This window comes from Prionailurus bengalensis, chromosome A2 (genome assembly GCF_016509475.1).
Source record: "Prionailurus bengalensis isolate Pbe53 chromosome A2, Fcat_Pben_1.1_paternal_pri, whole genome shotgun sequence".
NCBI classification, from domain to species: Eukaryota; Metazoa; Chordata; class Mammalia; order Carnivora; family Felidae; genus Prionailurus; species Prionailurus bengalensis.
The window spans coordinates 8,274,047-8,288,523 of NC_057348.1; the positions used below are offsets into that span (position 1 = coordinate 8,274,047).

The following is a 14,477-nucleotide window of genomic DNA, read 5'->3' on the forward strand; positions in this document are numbered from 1 at the left end:
TCGCTCTCTGTCCCTGCCCCACTCAACCCTCTGCCTCTGTCTCAAAAATAAATAAACATTGGGGCACCTGGGCGGCTCAGTCGGTTAAGCGTCCAACTTCGGCTCAGGTCACGATCTTGCGGTTCGTGGGTTCAGGCCCCGCGTCGGGCTCTGTGCTGACAGCTCAGAGCCTGGAGCCTGTTTTGAATTCTGTGTCTCCCTCTCCCTCTCTGACCCTCCCCCGTTCATGTTCTGTCTCTCTCTGTCTCAAAAATAAATAAACGTTAAAAAAAAATTAAAAAAAAAAGCAAAATGTTTAAAAAAAAGAAAAAAATAAATAAACATTAAAAAGAGGGGCGCCTGGGTGGCACAGTCGGTTAAGCATCCGACTTCAGCTCAGGTCACGATCTTGCGGTCCGTGAGTTCGAGCCCCGCATCGGGCTCTGGGCTGATGGCTCAGAGCCTGGACCCTGCTTCCGATTCTGTGTCTCCTTCTCTCTCTGCCCCTCCCCCCTTCATGCTCTGTCTCTCTCTGTCTCAAAAATAAATAAACGTCAAAAAAAAATTAAAAAAAAAAGCAAAATGTTTAAAAAAAGAAAAAAATAAACATTAAAAAGAAAAGTAAAAAAATCAATAAAATCGAAAAGCCTGCAAAACCCACTTCTCTGTAATGACATAAAGGCGTGCTAAGACATGTTAAACACCAGACTTAGAACGGTCTCGGTCTCTGGTGGGGTCCAAGGCAGGAAAGTGGGCAGGTGCATGCTGGAGACCTTCGCTCTATTGGCAAAGCCAGGAGGTGGGTATGTGGCTGTTTGCTGTATTCATCTTCATATGTCTTGTTATCTCTTAAATTCTGCAGAGCGAAACGTAGAACATCAAACAAAACCAGGGAGAGGGTTAAGGGAAGGACGGCTGAGTGCCTGGCTCGACTTACGTTTTTCACAGAATGAGATCAGCCGCTGCTCCCTCAACACTGCTCAAGTTCAGGGTCGCTGGGGAGTCACGGTTTGATGTCCAGATAAGCGGGAAACTACCTTTATGCCTGTTAAATAACAAAATTTAACCGAGTAAATTTTCAGCTGGCTTTATTAATCGATTCGAGAATCACGCAGCATTCCCATCTAGCAAGTGGAGCAGAGCTCCAAAGGACTTACGGAAAAGGGAAGTTTTTTAAGTTTATTTATTTATTTTCAAAGAGAGAGAGAGAGAGAGAGAGAGAGAGAGAGAGGAAGAATGCAAGCCAGGGAGGGGCAGAGGCAGGGAGGGAGAGGATCCCAAGCAGGCTCCGTGCTGTCAGCACACAGCCTGACGCGGGGCTCGATCCTGCGAACGATGAGATCATGGCCTGAGCCGAAATCAAGAGTCAGACACTTAGCCAAGTGAGCCACCCAGGCGCCCCGAAAACAAAAGGTTTTTAGAGGTAGAGAGGGAGCAGCAGAAAGGAAAATATCAGCAAAGAACCCATTGTTTTAGGCAAAGTCACCCTCCTAAGGAGGAATGGCAGGAGTCTTTCAGTAACTTTCCTAGACTAACCAGAAAATGGCCGGAGGCGACATTTCTGGAGGGCTGAACTGCAGTTAGGTCAAGTATCAACTCTTGCTTTACTGACTTGGGGCCTGAACCTAAGTGATGCCATTTGGGGCCTGTGGTTTTCTTTTTAATGTCCCCTTGGCAGAAGTGTTGAGGGGAAATATGGGTCCAGGCACCGAAGCTCTACTATTTTGGAGGAGACTTTTCAGAGACCAAATTATTACCCAAGAGCTCTCACAGAACCACAGTTTGAGAGCAAATAGCCCACAAACTCCAGCCTTTTAGTGGTGCTTTAGCAAACCGAGGAGTGAAGGCTGGAGTTTTGGAAGTAGGTTTTGAGGACTGTATTTCTTGGAGTATCTCCTTAAAGGGTATATTTGCTGCAGGGTGGCTGCGTCTAAAAACTGAAACCAGTAAAAATGAACACGTGGAAGCAGCAGTTTACCCCAGGTCCATTCTTGTCATGCAACACCACAGTCATTAACAAGGGAGCAAGATTCACAGACACCAACGTGGACGGATGTCCAGGGTGTGCACTGAACTAGCGAAAGCAAATTTCAGAAGGGGCGGAGATAAATTCCCCAGAGTTGAACTGCTGGCTTAAAGGATGTGTGCATGGTGGATCCACGCCCATTAGGGTGGCCATAATAATAATAACACCTGGAAAATAACCAGTGTTAGCAAGGGGCTGGAGAAATTGGAACCTGTGTGCTGTTGTTGGGAACGTAAAATAGTGGAACCGTTGTGGAAACAATTTGGTAGGTCCTCAAAAAGTTTAGAACAACCACATGACCCAGAAATTCCCCTTCTGTGTATACAACCGAAAGAATTGAAAACAGGGAGGGGCGCCTGGGTGGCTCAGTCAGTTAAGCTTCCGACCTCGGCTCAGGTTATGATCTCACAGTCTGTGAGTTCGAGCCGCACGTCGAGTTCTGTGCTGACAGCTCGGAGCCTGGAGCCTCCTTCGGATTCTGTGTCTCCCTTTCTCTGCCCCTCCCCCGCCCGTGCTTTGTCTCCCCCCCCCCTCAAAAAATAAATAAACATTAAAAAATAAAATTTAGGGGCGCCTGGGTGGCGCAGTCGGTTGAGCGTCCGACTTCAGCCAGGTCACGATCTCGCGGTCCGTGGGTTCGAGCCCCGCGTCGGGCTCTGGGCTGATGGCTCGGAGCCTGGAGCCTGTTTCCGATTCTGTGTCTCCCTCTCTCTCTGCCCCTCCCTCGTTCATGCTCTGTCTCTCTCTGTCCCAAAAATAAATAAACGTTGAAAAAAAAAATTAAAAAAAAATAAATAAAATAAAATTTAAAAAGAATTGAAAGCAGGGACCCAGACTGATCTGTACACCCGTGTTTACAGCAGCATTGTTCACAACAAAGACGGAAGCAATATCCATCTGCAGAGAAATGGATAAATAAACTGTGGTCTATCCATACAATGGAATATTTATTATTCAGCCGTGCAAAGGAAGGAACCTCTGACACCTGCTACAACATGGACGAACCTTGAGGACGTCGCGCAGAGTGAAATAAGCCCATCACGAAAGGGCAAATACCATGTGGGAGGAATTTAGAGTAGTCAAAATGTTATTTAAAAAGTTTTTTTAATTTTTTATTTTTAACGTTTATTTATTTTTGAGACAGAGAGAGACACAGCATGAACGGGGGAGGGTCAGAGAGAGAGGGAGACACAGAATCTGAAACAGGCTCCGGGCTCTGAGCGGTCAGCACAGAGCCCGACTGGGGCTCAAACTCGCGGACCGCGAGATCATGACCTGAGCCGAAGTCGGACGCTTAACCGACTGAGCCACCCAGGCGCCCCAGAATGTTATTGTTTTTAATGTTTATTTATTTTTGAGAAAGAGAGTGAGTGAGCAGGGAAGGGGCTGAGAGAGAGGGAGACACAGAATCCGAAGCAGGCTCCAGGCTCTGAGCCCGACATGGGGCTCGAACTCACAAACCGCTAGCCGAAGTCGGCCGCTTAGCCGACTGAGCCACCCAGGCGCCCCATGAAGTCAGACACTTAACCAATTGAGCGACCCAGGCGCCCCCCCCCCCTTTTTAAGTTTATGTATTTTCAGAGTGACACAGAGAGAGAGCACAAGTTGGGGGAGGGGCAAAGATAGGAGGGGGCTGAGGACCTAAAGCGGGTTCTGTGCTGACACCAGGGAGCCCAATGGGGGGCTCGAACTCATGAACCACATCATGACGTGAGCCCAAGTCAGATGCTCCACCGACTGAGGCCCCCAGGCGCCCCTTGATACATTATTAACTGAAGTCCACGGTTTACATTAGGGTTCCCTCTTGGTGTCGTACGTTCTGTGGGTTTTGCCAAAGGCATAATGTCCTGGATCCACTCCAGCATGTGCAGAAGATAGTTTCACCGCCTTGAACATCAGACCCGTCCCTCCCCTGCAACCCCGGCTCTTTTCACTGTCTCTACAGATTCTATGTATAGCTATAGATCCCATTATTTATGGGACAGCTTTATTTACGCACCTACTGAAGGACATGCTGGTGACTTCCCCACGACCTGGAGGGTGGTGGCAGCCGGCAAGGGAGCGGGGCAGCGTCTGAGTGTGTGGCGCGTGCTGGCCACCAGAGGGAGACAGATCCCCCCTTTTCTCCTCCACCAGGTCTGGGCCAACCATTTCCATTCGTCCCCCTCCACCGTTTCCTGCACTAGAGTTGATCTCATCTTTGCCTCGAGCTAGGGCTGATCTGGAAGTTGGTCGGAGTCAGTCGTGGGCTTCGTCCAGAATCCCGCGCGGAGAAGTTAACGAACGGAAGGGCCAGCCGGACCTGCCGTCTGTAGACATGAGCCTGGCCATAGCGGAAGCAGGGAGAGAAAGCGGCCGCAGGCCCCGATTCCCCCCAGCGCGACGCCACCGTCCCTCTGCCCAAAGATACTTGTGTCTGGTTTCATAAGAAAGCAGGGTCTGAGGAGAGGAGGGGATGGCGTGGGAACCCAGTGGTTTCTCTTTGGTCTGAGGGACCCACTGGAGGCGAGGGGACCACAGTGAGGTGAGGGTTGTGGCCAGCTGCCCACAGAGCTCTTTTGTCACGTGTGCACAGGGCTCCCCGGTGAGTTCAGATGCAGGTGGGACCGGCCACCAGAGCGATGCCCTGCCTCGTCTTCACCCCGTGTGATTAAGGCTCTGTAGGGAACAGAGTGCCTGATCGATTCTTAAGGGCGTGTTTATTAAATGTTTATTTATTGATCATTAAAAAATATTTCGTGATCATTTTTGAGAGAGAGAGAGAACACAAGTGGAGGAGGAGCGGGGGGGTTGCGGGGACACCGAATCCCAAGCAGGCTCCGAGCGGTCAGCACAGAGCCTGACATGGGGCTTGAACTCACGAGCCACGAGATCATGACTTGAGCTGAAGTCAGACGCCCAACCGACTGAGCCCCCCAGGCACCCCTATAATTGTGATCGTTTTTAAGTGTCCAGTTCAGTGGCATTAACCACACTCACACTGTTGTGCAACCATCCCCACCATCCATCTCCAGAACTTTCTCATCTTCCCAAGCTGAAACTCTGTCCCCATGGAGCACTGACACTGCCCCCCCCCCCCCGGCTCCCTACCCCAGGCACCGCTCTCCATCATTCTACTTCCGTCATTGTGAGTTTGACTCCTCTAGGGACCTCATATGAATGTAATCGTACAGTATTTGCCCCTCTGTGACTGGCTTTTTTCACTGAGAACAGTGTCCCCGAGGGCCATCCATGTTGTAGTGGGTGCTGGAATTTACTTCCCGCTCAAGGGTGACTCCTAAGAGGGACTTCCTTCTGTCACGTTGCTGTTTCGTGCCTTATTTTCTATCTCTTTTATGTTTTTTTTTTTCGTAGTGAAACATTCCCATTTTCTTTGTGGTTCCCCGGGGGATTACATTCAGCATCCTGAAGTTAGAACACTAATTTGGATTCATACCAGCTTAACAACGGTAACGAACAAAAGCTCCTTTACAGAAGCCGTTTCTTCGCACTTCTTTCGGTTGTCGGGGTCCCCAAATCACATCGTGATACATCGGGTGTCCAAAAGCATAAACAGGGTCGCCTGGGTGGCAGTGGGGGAGCCTGCTTGGGATTCTCTTGCTCCCTGTGCTCCTCCCCCACACGCTCTCCCTTGCTCCCTCTCAAAAATAAATAAACTTAAAAAAATTTCTCATTGTTTACTTTTGAGAGAGGGAAGGCGGGTGGAAGAGAGAGAGAGAGGGAGGGAGGGAGGGAGAACACGAGCGGGGGAAGGGCAGAGAGAGAAGACAGAGGATCCGAATCGGGCTCTATGCTGACGGCACAGAGCCCAATGCGGGGCTCGAACTCACAAACCGCGAGATCGTGACCTGGGCCGAAGTCGGACGCTCAACCGACTGAGCCACCCAGGCGCCCCTCTCTCTCGCTTTCGAAGGACAGTTTTGCCAGATGTAGGCTATTTGATGCTTCTCTTTGTTTTGTACTTAGAACATATCAGGCCACTGCCTCTGGCCTCCAAAGTTTCTGATGAGAAATCTGCTCGCGATCTGGAGGACCCTTCGTGTGATGAGTTGCTTCCCTCTTGCCCCTTTCAAGATTCGCATCGTCGCTGGCTGTCAGCAGTTTGGTAAGAACCCGTCCTGGTGTGGGTCTCTTTGAGTTCGCTCTGTCGGAGTTCATTGCGCTTCACGTTCGTTCCGCCAAATTTGGGAAGTCTGCAACCATCATTTCAAGCTCCGCGTCTGCCCCTTTGTCTCATTCTTTTCCTTCTGGAACTCCCACGAGGAGTATGTTGGTCTGCGTGATGGTTTCCCACAAGTCCCCAAGGCTCTGTTTACTTTTCTTCATTCTTTTTTCTTTCTGTTCCTCAGACTCAATAAATACTATCGTCCCTATCTTCGTTTGTGCTGATTCTTTCGTCTGGCTGCTCAAATCTGCATTTGAGGTTGTTGTTTTTTTCTTTGCTTTTAGGTTTTCTAACTCCTTAAAAAAAGGTGTATTTATTCATTTTGAGAGAGAGTACACACGAGAGCGAGGGGGAGGAGCAGAGAAAGAGGGAGAGAGAGAATCCCAAGCAGGCTCTGTGCTGTCAGCACTGAGCCTGACGTAGGGCTTGAACTCGTAACCATGAGATCACGACTTGAGCTGAAATCAAGAGCCAGACACTCAACTGACTGAGCCACCCAGGCGCCCCTAGGTTTTTTAACTCTTTATTAATATTTCCATTGTGTTCATACAGATACGGTTCCTGTTCCCTTGTTCCCATCTTACATGCAAGTGGCAGGACCTGAATTCAGGTGCAAGCAGCCTGGTTCAACCTGAGGTCTTATCCACTGATTCTCCTTGGCAATGGCTTCTACATAGTTCACCTCTGTGAAGCAGGTCACCCTGGGACTGCTGGATTAGTTACGGAAGAGGATACAGGGGCCAGGAGGCAAGAGACCGTTAGGTAACACGAGTTAAGTGAGACCATGCGCCTTAGCCTAAGAACAAAACAAAACAACAAAAAATACAACAAAAACCTGTCTCTGTCACATTCAAAAGCATTTAAGGAAACTAAACTTCAGCATATAACACCTTGGAGAAGGGAATCAAGGTGACCTTTTCTTCAGCCCTCAAACGTGCTACATGCTTTCCAGATAGATGCTCATAAAGGAAGCACAGATTATCCAGTAGCCACCTAGGTATTCACCGTGTCCTAAAAACTCCCCTTGGATTGTCTTCTGCTTGTCCCCCAACTTGGTCATGGAGTTCAAAGCTTTTCTTGAACATAAGCACACCAAACACGGTCATACCTCAGGACCTTTGCGCTTGCTGTTTCTTCTTCCTGAAAGCTCCCTCCCCTCCATATACCTGACTGATTCCATCCCTTCATTCTGGGCTCTGCTTAGCGTCACCTTTTTATTTTTATTTTTATTATTTTTGTAAAGTTTATTTATCTTTGAGAGACAGAGAGACAGCACGAGCCGGGGAGAGGCAGAGAGAGAGAGAGAGAGAGAGAGAGAGAGAACAGAATCCGAAGCAGGCTCCAGGCTCTGAGCTGTCAACACAGAGCCTGATGTGGCTCGAACCCACAAACCACAAGGTCATGACGTGAGCCGAAGTCAGACGCTCAACCGACTGAGCCACCCAGGCGCCCCAGGGTCACCTGTTTAAAAGAATGTTCCCTGACTACTCTGTCTGGGATCACTCTGTAGCCCCAAGCCCCACTTTGCCTTTCTTCCAGGTTCTTCTCGCTGGTCTCTTCTCTGCCCATCCCCCACGCTGAACGGAGGTCGGAAGAAGCCGGGATCTGTCTCTCTTGTTCACTACCCCTTCTCCAGTGCCTGATACGTAGCACACACTCAGTCAAGGTTACGAGCTGGATGTTTGTGTCCCTTCAAAATTCCCATGTTGAGATCCTAACCCCTCCGGTGACGGTATCAGGGAGGTCGGGCTCTTGGAAGGCGGTCAGATCTCGAGGCGAGAGCCCTCATGAACGGGATTTTTGACCCCAGGGAGCTCTCTCTTGCTCTTTCTCCACCAGGTGAGGACAACATAATACTTGTGCAAGCAAGGAAACGCACCCTCATCGGGAATCAAATGTGCCGCTGTCTCAGTCTTCTATTTCCCAGCCTGCAGAACCTGCAGAGAAATCTCTGCTGTTTATAAGCCGTCCAGTCTATGGTATCTGGTTACAGCAGGCTGAGGAGGCTACGATCGTCATTAATTAATGAATGACTTTACATCCTGCACCTTATGTTCTGTAGAGAGGGCTTTGAGGTGACCTCAAATGACAGCCTGGGTGGCTGCAAATGCAAAGTCCTGCCCGTTCACTGAGTCACGACCGGTACTCACTGGACCCCAGCCATTAGATGCTGGTGGCCATAGCTTATATTTAGATTTCTTGCCATCATAACGCTACTTTTTTTTTTTTTAATTTTTAATGTTTATTTATTTTTGAGAGAGAGACAGAGCGTGAGTGGAGGAGGGGGCGGAGAGAGGGAGACACAGAACCCCAAGTGGGCTCCAGGCTCCCAGCTGTCAGCACAGAGCTCCACGTGGGGCTCGAACCTATGAATCACGAGACCATGGCCCGAGCCGAAGTTGGATGCTTAACCCACTGAGCCACCCAGACACCCCGATGCTACTTTTTTTTTTTCAAAGAGTATGATTCCTAATAGCCTCTATGCTTGAGACCATACTTGAATTCTGTTCTACTTTGTCATGTGGTTGGGGGAAGGTCCTCCTGCCCGTACAGTGTGAGGCCATTGCTCTGTGATACTCTGCTTTCAAATGCTGCCTTATACAGTCAAAGCCCATCATGAGCTTTCCGGCTCTAAAACATTGTTAACTTGATGTACAGAGATGAAAATTGTTTAAGTGGAGATTAAAAATACACCAATATCTTACACACACACACACACACACACACACACACACACACCCGCTCTACCTTGGTCTCTGTGCAACCATGTTCTTGGAGGGATGAAGGTGATGTCGATAGGGGACAATGTTACCATGGAGACGACTGGGCTTGGTCCTATGAACCATGTTCTTGGCGGGATGAAGGTGACATTGATACGGTACAACGTTACCATGGAGACAGCTGGGACCAGCTCTATTAGCTGCAGCCTTGCTAGCCGTTATCCCTGCAAAAAGGGTGTGAAGAAATTAATACGCCAGCAGCCCGGGACACGTGACTCCTACAGGGTCCGGGTCAGTTTGTGTGTTTAGGGACGGACGGGCAAAGAGCCCCTGGAAGCATCGTGAAGATGGTAAATGCAGGATCATCAGAAAGAAACGTCAGAAAAACCTGGCAGTCCGCCCCCCTGTTGAAGGTTCGTGCCAGACTAATAGCAGGAGAAAGGGGAGGTGTTGGTGCCATTAGCGAAGGGAAAAAAAGCAAGCAATGGGGCGCCTGGGTGGCGCAGTCGGTTAAGCGTCCGACTTCAGCCAGGTCACGATCTCGTGGTCCGGGAGTTCGAGCCCCGCGTCGGGCTCTGGGCTGATGGCTCAGAGCCTGGAGCCTGTTTCCAATTCTGTGTCTCCCTCTCTCTCTGCCCCTCCCGCGTTCATGCTCTGTCTCTCTCTGTCCCAAAAATAAATAAACGTTGAAAAAAAAAAAATTAAAAAAAAAAAAAAAAAGCAAGCAAGCAAGCAAAGGACAAAAAAAGCTCACCTCGAAAATCCAGCCTACAAGCCCGAAGCCGAGTCGGAGCAGTAGGGGGTAGGCCTCGGCACCCAGATATCGTAGCGGACTTTGAGATTTATTTCAGCGGTCTGTTTCATCTAATGAAAGAAATGTTCTACTATTATCATACGGGGCAGCCAGGGCCACTTGTTCTAGAGGACAGTAAAAACAGACGTGATGATGGCCACCGTGGAAAACAGTACGGCGGTTCCTGGAAGAATTCAAAACAGAATTACCACAGGACCAAGAATCCACTGCTGGGTTCTTCCCCAGAAGAGGGGAAAGAAAGGTCCCAAAGAGATAACCACACACCCGTGGTCACAGCACCGGGGTCCCCCGTAGCCCAAAGGTGGAGGCAGCCCTAGCGTCCACCAACGGATGAATGAATGAACAAAATGTGGTCCATCCGTACAATGGAATGTGGTTCAGACTTGAAAAAGAAGGACATTCTGGGGCGCCTGGGTGGCTCAGCGGGTTAGGCGTCTGGCCCTGGTTCAGGTCATGATCTCACAGTTTGTGGGTTCGAGCCCCGCGTCGGGCTCTGTGCTGACGGCTCAGAGCCTGGGGTTTGCTTCAGATTCTGTGTCTCCTTCTCTGTCTCTGCCCCTCCCCCGTTGGTGCTTGCTCTCACTCTCTCTCTCTGTCTGCCTCAAAAATAAGTAAATAAGGGGCCCCTGGGTGGGTCGGTCGGTTGAGCATCCATTTTGGCTCAGGTCATGATCTCGCAGTTCGTGGGTTCGAGCCCCGCATTGGGCTTTGTGCTGACGGTGCAGAGCCTGCTTGGGATTTTCTCTCTCTCTCTGCCCCTCCCCCACTTGCACGCTCAGTGAATAAATACACCTAAAAAAGTTTTTTTTTAATAAATAACTTAAAAAAAAGGACATTCTGACACAACATGGATGAATCCTGAGGACATTATGCTGAGTGAAATACGCCAGTCACAAAAGGAAAAATACTGTGATTCCACTGCTATGAAGTATGTAGAATAGGCACATTCATAGAAACTGGAAGTAGATGGTGGCTGGGGGAGGGGAAGGAGGGTTAGTTTTAATGGGGACAGAGGTTCAGTTTCAGAAGACGGAAAAGTTCTGGAGATGGATGGTGGGCATGGCCGTGCACCAGTGTGAATGTGCTTAATGCCACTGAACAGGACACTTAAAGACGGGTAAGATGGTAAATTTTATATTAACTGTGAATTGTGTGAGGAGGGGGAGGGGCAGAGGCGTGAGAGAGAATCTTAAGCAGAGTCCGTGCCCAGCGCAGAGCCCAACGTGGGGCTCGATCTCACGACCGTGAGAGCATGACCTGAGCCGATATCGAGAGTTGGACGCTTAACTGACTAAGTTACCCAGGCGCCCTTGATTTTTAAAAAATGTTTATTTGTTTATTTTTGAGGGAGTGAGAGAGAGAGAGAGAAAGAGGAAGAGAGGGAGACAGAGAATCCCAAGCAGGCTCTGTGCTGTCAGTGCAGAGCCCGACGTGGGGCTTGAACTCATGAACCCTGAGATCACGACCTGAGGCGATACCAAGAGTCAGACGTTCCACCGATGGAGCCACCCAGGCGCCCCTTAACCATGATTTCTAAAAATTACTTTTCAAAATCAGCAATGTGGGGCGCCTGGGAGGCTCAGTCAGTTAAGTGCCTGACCTCAGCTCAGGTCACGATCTCACGGTCCGTGGGTTCGAGCCCCGTGTTGAGCTCTGTGCTGATGGCTCGGAGCCTGGAGCCTGCTTCGGATTCTGTGTCTCCCTCTCTCTTTCTGCCCCCCCTCCCCCACACTCTGTCTTTTTGTCTCTCACTCTCTCAAAAATAAACACTAAACATATTTTTTAAAAAACCAGCAATGAGATGCATCTTAGCTGGACCCTGTTACCCACTGAGGCTGCTGTGCCTGAGCCCTGCCACGACCTCATTAGACGGGGACGCCAGCCAGGGGGCCAGGTGATAAGGAACGCAGCCCCAACTCCAAAGGGCACAGAGCCCTCACAGCACCGATACCTTCTAAGTGTCTCCCGTGCCACCAGCGACATGTGCCCCCTGGTCTGGGAAAGGTGATTCCGGTCCAGCCGCTGGTGGGGGGCTTAGGATTTCAACACAGGGGTGAGTGCAGGGGGCATCGACATTCATCCCACTGCAGTGACGGTCATGTTGAGAGGACGAGGCTTCTCTATGAACAACGGCTCAGAAGCAGCCCCGAGGCCGAGCGCTCAGACCTTCCTCGGTGGCAAATTCACACCCTCTCCTTCGAGGATGACGCGAATACTTCCATACTGGAAGAATTGTACTTTTCAGTAGTCCCCACTCTTTGCATCCGACAACATCCCTGGTCCCTGGAGACAAAAGATGGTTCTAGTCTCTGCCCTCCCACACTTTACCATTTCCTGGAGGAAACGGATCGGGAGACTGTGTAGTAGGGTTTCACGTGGTCCCCCCACTTCTGGGAGGTCATCTCTGAGATGTCATGCCGGAGAGGAGGGTCTTTGTTTGCCGGAAGGCCTTGGGTCCCACTGGCTAGTCCAATGGTATGACTTAGGGTGGGGGCCAGAAAGACCCACAATGGGGTCTGCGTGGGGGCTTGGGGGTCACGTGGCTTCGGTGCATCTGGAGACTGAGATCAACCTTGTGGGCAATCGACTAATTGGTCAAATGTCCCCACATACTAGGGCTCCCAGCAGACCTCACCCCCTGTGCTTGGGTGAGCTTCCCTGGCTGGTGATGCTCAAGTCTTCCGGACATATCACACACCGATGCTGGGAGAGTCAATCTGTCCTGTCCCCACAGGGAGAGGACAAGAGAAGCTGCACGTTTGGCACTTGTCCCAGACGCGGCCTGGGTGCCTCTCTCTTGGCTGATCTGGATCTGTAGCATCCTTTCCCCGTAATAGACTGTATCTGTGGGTGTAACAGCTTCCAGTCAGTTCTGTCTTTCCAGTGAGTTGTCAAAGCCAAAGGTGGTGTTGAGAAAACCTGAACTTGCAGCTGACATCGCAAGTGAGGGCAGGGCCGCCTGGGGTGCTCAGTCGGTTGGGTGTCCCTCTCTTGATTTCAGCTCAGGTCGAGATCTCACGGTTCAGGGGCTCGAGCCCGGTGTCAGACTCCGCGCTGACTGGGCAGAGCCTGCTTGCGATTCTCTCCCTCCCTCTCTCTCCCTGCCCTTCCCCTGCTCGCCCTCCTCTCTCAAAATAAATAACCTTAAAAAAAAAAAAAAAAGGAAGAAATGAGGGCAGTCTTGGGGGAACCGTGTCACAACGGGTAGTGGCGTCTAACCCTTCATAGCAAATCACGAAGTGAACAATATTTGAAATTCTCATAACCCTTTGAATCAAGAACAGGGACGGGTGCTCTGAGAACCTAGCTCCTCCGGCCGCTCCGGAACCTTTACAGCTTCCATGTTTCGAGTCCGGCCAAGCCCTGACCGGTTACGGCTTGAGCAAATTACGGTAGGTTGGCTCAAACTGCACTCCGGGGACTGTCGTCTCCGGGAATCCCTCATCCTTCCCTGCAGGGGCCGCACTGCTCTGTCGAGGTGCGTGCCGGGTCTGCGGCTCTGTTTTATCTCCGCTGGTGTGCTGATCCGTGGCTTTGCTGACCTGGTGGTGCTCTCTGAAAAGTCTCTCTTCCTCCTGAAAACAGTTAGCGTTTGGCTGTCGGCTTTTGAAATAATCCCCTAAACCCGACCCTGCAGGAGTCTTATAAAAGCTGCTGTGGAGTTGAAATGCTTGCAGAACCATCAGGTATCACTGGCTGGTATAAAAACAATGGCATCGGGGGCTCCTGAGGGGGGAGGGGCTCAGTTGCTTGAGCGTCAGACTCTTGATTTCGGCACCAGCCACGATCTCACAGTCGTGAGATCGAGTCCCGCGTCAGGCTCTGCACCGGGTGTGGAGCCGGCTTGGGATTCTCTCTCTCCCTCTCTCTCTCGGCCCCTCCCCCTCTCACGCTCTGTTCTCTCTCTCAAAAATAAAGAAACATTGAAAAAAATTTTTTTTAAAAAGGAAGGAAATTCTGCCACCTGCTACAATGTGTGACAACTGTCTTCCACAGTGGCTGCCCCACTTCACATTTCCATCAGCAGTGCAGGATGGCTCCCTTTTCTTTTTCTTTTTCTTTTTTTTTAACGTTTATTTCTTTATTTCGAGAGAGAGAGAGAGAGAGAAAGAGAGTTCTAGTGCAGGAGGGGCAGAGAGAGAGGGAGAACGAATCCCAAGCAGGCTCTGCATTGTCAGCACAGAGCCCAGTTTGGGGCTCGAACTCAGGAACCGTGAGATCGTGCCCTGAGCCGAAACCAAGAGTCGGATGCTCAACCAAACTGAGCCGCTCAGGCCTCCCGAGATGGCTCCCTTTTCTCTAGGACCTCACAACACTTGTGATTTTCTTTGTTTTGTTTTTATAAAATAGACATCCTAATGCATGTGAAGGGGTATCTCATTGTGGCTTTGATTTGCATTTCCCTAATGATTAGCATTACTGAGAAAATATTTTATTTATTTATTTATTTATTTATTTATTTATTTATTTATGTTTATGTTTATTTATATTTGAGAGAGAGAGAGAGATAGTGTGAGCAGGGGAGGAGCACAGAGAGAGAGGGAGACACAAACTCCGAAGCAGGCTCCAGGCTCTGACCTGTCAGCATGGAGCCCGACGCGGAACTCGAACCCACGGACCGTGAAGTCATGACCTGAGGCGAAATCGGACGCTCAACCAACCGAGCCACCCAGGCACCCCAAGAAAATATTTTTAACCTAGGAATTATTTTGAGGGTAGCGAGAAGCATCCAAAATTAGGTAACAGACAGCCACGTGTTGTGTCCCGAGGTGA

The 14,477-nt window shown here is 50.1% G+C and overlaps 1 long non-coding RNA gene across 1 annotated transcript; it reads right to left on the reverse strand.

Annotated features, from left to right (window-relative positions):
• Nucleotides 1–527: 527 nt before the first annotated feature.
• Nucleotides 528–10,134, reverse strand: LOC122486881. Its single transcript, XR_006298259.1, has 4 exons — nucleotides 9,645–10,134; nucleotides 8,919–9,114; nucleotides 917–1,024; nucleotides 528–835 (listed from the first exon to the last, which is right to left on the reverse strand). It is a non-coding gene; the product is annotated as an uncharacterized LOC122486881 (long non-coding RNA).
• Between the last annotated feature and the right edge of the window lie 4,343 nt (nucleotides 10,135–14,477).